Genomic DNA, 10,716 nt, shown 5'->3' on the forward strand with positions numbered 1-10,716 from the left:
CAAGCAAGTCAAAAGAATACTACACAAATACCAGGTATTAAAAATAGGTAGTCACTGGAATCCATACAGACTGATCCCTTGCAAAAGCAGGCCTTGCTGTGCAGTATCCATGGTTATTTTTGTCAAGCAGAGAAAGACGACATCAGAAAAGCAGCAAAATCGCAGCTCCAGCAGATAGGCAATCCATAGAAATCAAGAGTGAGTGATTTCCATTCATATCAAGGATTCTGAGATGATTGACGAGTTTCGTGATACCAGATCTGCTGGAGGAGGGAAGGCAGGTGATTGCATGGAGGCAGAATTGGGCCATTTGGCCCATGGAGTCTGCTGTGCCATTCCATGCTTGATTTATTATCCCTCTCTACCCCATTCTCCCCGTAACCTTTGACGCCCTGACTGATCAAGAACCTATCAACCTCCACTTTAAATATGCCCAATGATTTGGGCTCCACAGCCATCTATGGTAATGAATTCCTCAGATTCACTACCCTGTGGCTGAAGAAATTCAGCATCTCTGTTCTAAAAGGACATTCTTCTATTCTGAGGCTGTGCCATCTGGTCCTAGACTCCCCCACGATTGAAAACACCCTCTCCACATCCACTCTATCAATATTCAATGGGGTTTCAATGAGATCCACACCCCCCCCCCATTCTTCTAAACCAGTGAGTACAGACTCAGAGCCATCAAGACAAATTAACTTGAGACTCCAGTTCAAGACACCCTGGGCTAGTAATTTCCATGAGGCAGTGAGATACCACACTCTCGAGGCAGCTTCTTTTCACATATTACTGCAAAACTAATACAGAGGAAAGTTGCAAGAGTGCTTCAGAAGTATAACATTTCATCTGCAGAACAATGTCTAGAAACATCTTTGTTCCAAACATTGTGGATTCAAGTGACCCATTTCCTGTAGAGGTCAACAAATGAAGGGGGCATATATTTGAATAAATTGGTGGACAAATTCAAGAGGGAATTGAAGGGAAATTCTTTCACTTATGAGTGCTGTAGTCTGGAATTCATTAGCCACAAGTTTGGATGAGACAGAACCATTTCATTAAGCATTCAATTGTTGTAATGTACAAAGCTATGAACCTCAATCTGTAAACCAAGAGTATCACAGTGGACAGCAGATGCACAGCCAATTCTTTGAGCAAAATAGAAACTAATTGCAGAATTAGTGATTCATTGCATTCAAAGGGCATAAAAACAAATATTTCTATTTAAAAGCTAGCAAGAATATGAAGATAGAAAATATTCAGTGTAGAATATTTCTTCCAAAATGGCAGTTTCCATTTCAACGATGCCTCTGAACATTGGTATGCACAAGTATTTTCCAAAAATAAAATTAAATTTAATCTTGTATACAATTTAAGCAGCCATTACAGACTGTTTGCCTTCAAGCAACTTTACGGTACAACCTAAGCACCACCCAACTAAGCAGGCACCACACATTGTGAAGAATGACGACAAAACCAAGTGGATGATTATAATGAGAAATATGCACTTAACAAGATTCTAATCGTCTCATCATGCCATGGGCCATTTTTGTAACTGTTAAACACCGAAAAATTCTGGAAATTGGTACTGAAGATATGCAAGTAGCCTACATGATATATTACTTGCTGAAAAAAAATCACAATTCAAATAGAAATTCAGTTGCACATAGGCATTTTACAACCAAATTTATACCCTCGTGTTGGTTCTAAAGCCAGCTCATATTAATTTGCATTGAAGGGTAGAAATACAAACCATACTGATAAAGGGTGAATATCCAGCTCTGCTTGTTTAGTTATAAATGGAACATGAACTCCAACCTTCAATGCTTGTAAGTTAAATCTATACTTCCTCATCCTCAAATATTACACGAGGGACATTCAAACCAGAGTGTCAACATTCAAAGGTGAAACACATTTAACAAAAACTAGCACCCAATTACAATTCTGTATAAATGAAACTGTACAACTTACAGCCAGGTGAGTTTCCAATTGTTCACTCATTTTTATGTCTCTTAAAACATGGAAGTTATCTGGCCCATGAAGTTTATGCAGGCACTAGAGCATAACGAGCCATTTCTCTGAAAGCTTTATCACATGCCCAGCATCTTCTAATTTTCTTGCCACCTATCTGCAGCAGGATAATTTAACATCGCTGATTCACATAAGAGTGTCTTTAAAATGTGGGAGGACACCAGAGCCCAGAGAAACCCTACATGATCCAGGTTAAGCTCCTTGCATGTGGCACCCAAGATCAGAATTGAACCTGCGTCACTGAAACAACGTAAAGGCAGCATCATCCCACAAAAGTCACCATGTTGGGCACCTCTACTATGGTCCAACTATACTGTAAATTGTGCATTGACTAACATTTCATGGAGAAACAATTAGAAGGGTTTCTGAATATTTTATCCTAAATTGCATGTGAAAAGCATTATTCCTAATTTAGTATTGTTAGGATTTAAAATGAGCAATAAAAGTATGACTGAGATGGTGGCAAAAATTTAAAAAAAGACAGGCATTTCAGGGAAGAGTTTCAGAAAATGGGAACAAAATGACCCAACACCGATCAATGAATTCAATCTATTTCATTTACATTAACTGTCACTGAAGGTGGTCCACTATGTATTCGGTCTCACAGTTAAATGTTTCTCTTATGTCAATAAGACTCTACAATAGGTAATCAAAACTGCTCAATGAATCACTGGCACCAGCCTACCCACCATTAAGGACATAGACACAGAAAGATGTCAGAAAAGGCCCAGTAACATCATGAAGGATTCCACCCACCCTACTCAAGGACTGTCTGTCCCACTCCAATCTGGGAGGAGGCTACGTAGCATCCACACCAAAAATACCAGAATCAAAAACAGTTACTTTCCCTAAGTAGCAAGGCTGATCAACAGCTCCACTCAATAACCTACCCCTCCAACCACCATTACTTTTTCATATCCAGTCATTCATCTAATGTACAGACTCCTGTGTTTAGCTTCACTTAATACATATGTATACAAGCTATCATATGCATTTAATATTTATTGGTGTCCTTTATCTTATTTTTTTTGTGCTGCATCAAATCCCGAGTAACAATTATTTCATTTTCCTTTTCACTTGTGTACTGGAAATGACAGTAAGCAATCTTGAATGTACAAGTTACAAGTTAATTGTAGAATTGGGGGGGTAGGGTTGAGGAAGAAAATGTATTTGTTCAAAATCTGATCACCAAGGTGACCTATTTATGCACATAACTGAAAACACATCCATGCTCTGAAAGTGTATAAAAATAAATACCCAGTAGTAGAGACTTTGCTTACTGCCACCAGCAGATCCAGAAAATAGGAAGAAAATGGCTCAACACCCAGATCAATGGATTTTGTCTCCCAATACTTTTCTTATACAAATGTACAAGTTGCAAGTTATTCGTAGGATAGGGCAGGAGGTGGGTTAAGAGGAAGAAAGTGTGTTTGTTCAAAATCTGATCAAGGTGACCCATTCATGCACATAATTGAAAACCTATCCATAGCCTGAAAGTGTATAAAAATAACTGGATATCCAGTACCACAGACAGTACAAGAAACCGCTGCTCCTGTATTTGCACAACAATTGGAAATGGTTAGTCTCTGACAGCGGCAGTGTAATTATAGCTTTTCCTTTAACTTACCTTGCACACCTATTAGAACAGTTGAAACAGAGCTCATCTACTTGTAACAATGACTACTAGAGTATACAGATTGAATAAGACAAGCAAATGACATGTATGAGGAATTTAAATTCAGTCAAAACCACATGTTCACAAGTCAGGGACTACTCATTAATTCTTCCCAGCAGTCCAAGGGTTTTAACATTACAGGCAGACCAAGTTAGAGATAAACAAGTTGAACTGGACCATTCCTTCCTCCCCTGCCCACTCCTTTCAATGAAGCTTTTATACTGACAGTACCATTAGTCAGTGGTAGGAAGAAAGGGTTATTAAATTCCAACTAGTTAGCTATTCAAACAGCAAGGTTTAGTTAAGTTCATTAATTGAACATTTTACTGAATGGCACAAGTGTTACCAGACGTGTAAATCACCTATTGTACATTGCTGTGATGGAACAACCCAATGAACCCATTATATGTACGTGAAACAAGATTTCACCCCATCGCTACAGAATGCTTCATGCAAAAATCTGCTTTTTGCTATTCCCAGCAATATAACAGTTGATACAGATAGAATTAGTTTGGCAGCCACTACTTAGGTGCATTTATTTTATAGTTAAGGCAAATTCACTCTTAATTTCTTCCCTTATAGACAGTAGGTGCAGGAGTAGGCCCTTCGGCCCTTCTAGCCAGCACTGCCATTCACTGTGATCATGGCTGATCATACACAATCAGTACCCCATATCCCTTGACTCCACTATCTATAAGAGCACTATCTAACTCTCTCTTGAATGCATCCAGAGACTTGGCCTCCACTGCCTTCTGGGGCAGAGCATTCCACATATCCACCACTCTCTAGGTGAAAAAGTTTTTCCACATCTCTGTTCGAAATGGCCTACCCCTTATTCTTAAACTGTGGCCTCTAGTTATGGACTCACCTGTCAGCGGGAACATGTTTCCTGCCTCCAGCGTGTCCAATCCCTTAATAATCTTATATGTTTCAATCAGATCCCCTCTCATCCTTCTAAATTCCAGTGTATACAAGCCCAGTCGCTCCAATCTTTCAACATATGACAGTCCCGTCATCTGGGGAATTAATCTTGTGAACCTACGCTGCACTCCCTCAATAGCAAGAATGTCCTTCCCCAAATTTGGAGACCAAAACTGCACACAATACTCCAGGTGGGGTCTCACCAGGGCCCTGTACAACTGCAGAAGGACCTCTTTACTCCTATACTCAATTCCTCTTGTTATAAAAGCCAGCATGCCATTAGCTTTCTTCACCGCCTGCTGTACCTGCATGCTTGCTTTCATTGGCTGATGTACAAGAACACCTAGATCTTGTTGTACTTCCCCTTTTCCTAACTTGACTCCATTTAGATAGTAATCTGCCTTCCTGTTCTTGCCACCAAAGTGGATAACCTCACATTTATCCACATTAAACTGCATCTGCCATTCATTTGCCCACTCACCCAACCTGTCCAAGTCACCCTGCATTCTCATAACATCCTCCTGACATTTCACACAGCCACCTAGCTTTGTGTCATCAGCAAATTTGCTAATGTTACTTTTAATCCCTTCATCTAAATCATTAATGTATATTGTAAACAGCTGCGGTCCCAGCACCAAACCTTGCGGTACCCCACTGGTCACAGCCTGCCATTCCGAAAGGGACCCATTAATCACTACTCTTTGTTTCCTGTCAACCAGCCAATTTTCAATCCATGTCAGTACTCTGTCCCCAATACCATGTGCCCTAATTTTGCCCACTAATCTCCAATGTGGGACTTTATCAAAAGCTTTCTGGAAGTCCCGGTACACTACATCCACTGGCTCTCCCTTGTCCATTTTCATAGTTACATCCTCAAAAATCTCCAGATTAGTCAAGCATGATTTTCCCTTCATAAATCCATGATGACTCTGACTGATCCTTCTACTGCTATCCAAATGTGTCGTAATTTCCCCTTTTATAATTAACTCCAGCATCTTTCCCACCACTGACATCAGGCTAACCAGTCTATAATTCCCTGTTTTCTCTCTCCCTCCTTTCTTGAAAAGTGGGACAACATTAGCCACCCTCCAATCAGCAGGAACTGTTCCTGAATCTATAGAACATTGGAAAATGATTACCAATGCATCCATGATTTCTAGAGCCACCTCTTTAAGTACCCTGGGATGCAGACCATCAGGTCCTGGGGACTTATCAGCCTTCAGACTCAACAGTCTATCCAACACTGTTTCTTGCCTAATATAAATTTCCTTCAGTTCATCCTTTACCCTAGTTCCTATGGCCACTATTACATCTGGGAGATTGTGTGTGTCTTCCCTAGTGAAGACAGATTCAAAGTACCTGTTCCACTCACCTGCCATTTCCTTGTTCCCCATAATAAATTCACCCATTCCTGTCTTCCATGGCCCAATTTTGGTCTTAACTATTTTTTTGCTATTCACATACCTGAAGAAGCTTTTACTATCCTTTATATTCTTGGCTAGTTTACCTTCCTAACTCATTTTTTCTTGGCGTATTGCCTTTTTTGTTATCTTTTGTTGCTCTTTAAAAGCTTCCTGCTCATCTTTGCTATGTTATACTTCTCTTTTATTTTTATACTGCCTTTTACTTCCCTCGTCAGCCACAGCCACCCCTTAGGATCTTTCTTCCTCTTTGGAATGAACTGATCCTGCACCTTCTGCATTATTCCCAGAAATACCTGCCATTTTTGTTCCACTGTCTTCCCTGCTAGGGTATTGTTCCATTGAACTTTGGCCAGCTCCTCCCTCATAGCTCCATAGTTCCCTTTGTTCAACTGTAATACTGACACACACATCTGATTTTCCCTTCTCCTTCTCAAATTGTAGGTTAAAACATATCATATTATGGTCACTACCTCCTAATGGTTCCTTTACCTCGAGGTCCCTGATCAAATCCAGTTCAGGGATTGGCACTTATCTCAGGGGATTGGCACTTTAAAACAAGTATTTTGGATAAGAAAATTTTTGTTAATTGTTCCAAGAACTTGAGTGTAATTTGATTTTACACAAAACTTTGTCTGAACTTCCACTTCATCTTTTAAGTCAATTTTAGAATCAGGATTAGAAAGTCACTGAGTCAATATTTCATACTTCAGAAGTTCTTCATTTCTACTTAATTAAGTGAATGTAAACAGATCAAATTTTGGATTTATACTCTGATTTTTATTCACTTATTCGACTATGCTGTAGTTTAACTACTGACATTCTAGGGCAAGTCTGTTTAGTTTACTGGTTTAACAAATTGTTCTGGCCCATTTAATGGATAAGTCTATAGAGAATCTTGCCCTGTAACTAATGAGTGTATTCATTAGTCTGTGATACTGGCACTCTGATTTTAAAAAGTCCAGCAAGTCATACTCTAGAAACAGATTTTGTTTCTTAACTTCAGTTTCAGAAACTAGGTTGAACTAGTTTAGTCCTAACAGTCAAAATGCTGAGAAATTTAGGGGAGACTTTTGGTACACAAGTTAAAATTTTATGCAATTCAGTATACCATTATTTGTAGAGGTCAAATTAAACTCGAAGATGGAATACAATTTCACATGTCCAATGCACCATTCTGAAATTAAAATACAATCAGTTAAGCGAATGAATCAAATTATTTGAAATACAGAATGGGTAGTTATTCTTTAAAACTGATTTCAGCAGGGGGTGAGAAAGCTACACTAGGGGAATAGGGAAATTAGTGGTTGCATTAATATAATGTCTCAGAGTGAACTGATTAATTGGAAAGCTTTTAGTTATGTCATAGAAGTAATGAGCCAAGTATATTTAAGAACAAGTATCAGGAAATTCAGAGAATGATTGAACTAGAGTTTTTTTTAAAGGTTAAATTGTTTGCTCACATTTTTGTGGACATAAATGACAAAATTACTGCCTGTTCTCAGGGTACAATCCATTTGGCATCTACTTAATCTGTAATTAATGTCAAAATATGGTCTGATAACACCAAAAGATTACAAAACAGGATGTAACAGGTTATGGATGAATTGCAGGCATTTAAAGGAAAATCAGTGCAAATTATAGCTAAATGTTACTTGCTCAAACCACCCCATATTTTTTTTAAAAAAAACTTTACTGAAAAAAATTAATGATCATTTCATACAAAAGCCTCTGTGCAATTCAACGCATTATATTGGCTTCAGACTACTAAAATTGTTCATATCAAAGCAAGAAAATTTGAGATCAAGACCTAACAAGCACCGTTCATTGATTTTACTGAATGGCACTTAACCCTATAGAACATCAGTATACACACCGGTTAATTTAAATAACTTAAAGCACAATCAACGCCTTGTTAAAAATTTTGCTGCAAAGCGAAAATTGCACACCAAAGCGTTCAAATAGAGAACGATCATTACCTGCTAATAAATCTTTTAACCAACACAAAATACTCACCCAGTTTCACTAATCGTACCAATTACTTTGGTAAGGCAACATTGTTCGCATTTTCAAGTGGACATGGACATTCGCGGGCAGCAGATTGTCCTTGTGTGCGATCAGTGATTGATGGCCGACTAATACCAGCAATATAGTGGCGACGACGTCACTATTTGAGTGGAAAAACTCAAATCTTGGAAAATAAGTTACAGCCATCTGGTCTTGGGATCCTACTTCCTACTCACTGGGTGCCTAAATCGTGAATATCAAGTTTGTCGAGACCGTACGCTACATTGCCGTCACGTTTATACTCTTTCCCACAGATTCTCAGTCAGTGTATCCTTTGAACGGTCAATAGTCTGCACAATTATAGATTCCAACTTAAAGAAAATGTAATTAAATGAAAAGGGCGTTTGAACCCACAAGTTAGATGCCCCACTGCAGGCGAAAATTACTAAACCTTCAAGGAATCCAAGTATCACATTAAATCCAACCCCCGCCCTTACAAGTTCTCCGCATCGGGCATCTCGTGATTAATCTAAGACTCATCTCCCAATCATTTGTATCGCCTCTCCAGAAAGTTACAATTCACTACAAGTTATTTAAAAAACTGACATATGCAGGCACCTCTCTCTAGATGGCACATCTTCCTCAGCAAGTGGGGCTACAATTATAATGCGTATAGAAATGTCGATATCTTCAACAACACATTTCCCATGCCTGGAAACAACTCTGCATAAAAGCATGCATAGAAACCTTAAATGTATTAAAAATTGCCTTACTCAAGAATCTCTGATTGCGCTTTAGCAATACGATAAGCAACATAATTTAAATATAAATTGACATACTACTCCATACAGCCGATTCGAACAGACAGTATTTCCAAACAACTCGCAATATTAAACTGTACATCAGTAAAACACTTACCGCACGATAAGATAAACAACTGATCAATGAAACCCAACACTTAGACACCACAGCTACAACACAACTCAACATTTAGCCGTCTGTATTGAACCAACATCGGGCCATTCGCACTGCTCGAGGATGATTCATGAAGGAACTTACGTCTTATAAATACGGATATAATTACAGACGTTGGTGGTACAAAATGGATGATTAGGAGGATGTGAAACCAGTGCAGGTATCATGAGTGTATCGCCTGTAGCCTTTTTGTGTAAAGCAGGTCTGATGCAAGCAACCCCACGAAAGGCAGAATTCACCACAGAAGACTAAACTGATTCAAGATACAAAGTTGCCCACGCCCTTTCTAAAAATGCACCTCGGCTGCACAACTCGACTGGCTTTACAACACACATTACACTAGAAGAGCAATCTTTGAAAGCTCACGATGAATGCATTTTCGCGCAATTGCGGCCACGAGTGCACCGCCAGATGGAAGTCAGAACTGTTTCTTTTTATTAAGACACACGAGGTGAAGTGAGGGGGACACCTCCCCTCATGTTCATGCCGCTATCCCGCTTCCAACACGCAGCAGCTAAAGCCCAAGACGGGCTCAGAGAGACACGAGGCGGGTGGGTGCAAGTTGAACCAATTTAATTCAAGGTCAAAGAACGATCTGGCTTTAATCAGCAACGCACTTGGATATTAAGCGGGATAGATAAATTACATGGCATCTGAAGCTAATAGGAATAAAGGTATAATTTGCAAAACTCAGGATGGAAACAGTTAAATGAAGAGCAGATGATTATCTGACCTGCAAAGCGCCGAGTACATTGCACATACGGACCATGCAAAGGGTGACAGGGGAGTAACTGCAACCCAACTCTGCCTACAAAAATATCCGGGGGAAGATTAAATGGCATGCTTGCTTAAGAAAGACAGAGCCATCCGTGGCTTACCTGGTGGAGGGAATCCTGTTGTAAACAAGGCGGCACAAAGAGGGTGGCTGGAGGGAGGAGAATCCTACCGGCAACGGCTTCTCCACCCCCACCTTACCTCCCAAACCCCCACCCCACCCCTTTAGTCACTTCTCCGGGCTCAGCTGGAACCCCTAGGCGGAATCAGCCGCCGGGCTTGGGCTTTCCCCGCAAGTGAGAGGCTGGGGGGGGGGGGGGGTGATCCCCGAGGCCCGCTTCAGGGCCACATTGCGAGAGTGGACACGGGTAAACACCAGCCCACCTGCTTCTTTTTGTGTGGGTGTGGGGGAGAGGAGTGTTGAAGGGGTTAGGGCTGCGAGGCCCTTTGGCCCAGGCCGGCCGCCACACCAGGATGCCGGAGGCGTGTATGAGAGCGGGAGCTGAGGCGGCGACTACGGCGCTTGGTCTTGTCAGTATGTGTGTGAGAGAGATATATGGAGTGAGGGGGGAGGGGAGGCTTGAGTCCTGCCCTGCAAACAGGTGGATGGAGGAGCCCGGCCAACACGCCACACAACCCGACCGGCAGCTAGTCTCTCCCCGACCGTCCCCTCCCCCCATCGCCCGGCCGCCGAACCTACCCCCTCCACGTGACCACCAGGCCCGCCCGCCCATTGGAGAGGGGAGAAAATCCCGCCCATCCCCGAGGAACCCGGATCGAGAAAAAAGTGGGCGAAGCCTCCGCCGCCACCAGCAACGCTGGCGGCGATTGGAGACGCGGCGCGGATGGGCGGGCTTAATGACGTCACTGTTTCCATGACGCAAAATTCTGACCCTGCCCCCTTTGGCGCCGGCA

The 10,716-nt window shown here is 41.3% G+C and overlaps 1 protein-coding gene across 6 annotated transcripts in view; it reads right to left on the reverse strand.

Moving 5' to 3' along the window:
- Nucleotides 1-10,488, reverse strand: part of LOC132398346 (plasma membrane calcium-transporting ATPase 1-like) — a 124,625-nt gene extending 114,137 nt beyond the window's left edge. For 2 of the 6 annotated variants that reach the window (XM_059977634.1, XM_059977640.1), the window contains exon 1: nucleotides 9,906-10,488. The gene's annotated coding sequence lies outside the window, so the exon portion shown is untranslated. The other 4 variants (XM_059977639.1, XM_059977638.1, XM_059977637.1 and 1 more) reach the window with 4 other exon arrangements.
- Between the last annotated feature and the right edge of the window lie 228 nt (nucleotides 10,489-10,716).

This window comes from Hypanus sabinus, chromosome 8, assembly GCF_030144855.1.
Source record: "Hypanus sabinus isolate sHypSab1 chromosome 8, sHypSab1.hap1, whole genome shotgun sequence".
In the NCBI taxonomy this organism is placed as follows: domain Eukaryota; kingdom Metazoa; phylum Chordata; class Chondrichthyes; order Myliobatiformes; family Dasyatidae; genus Hypanus; species Hypanus sabinus.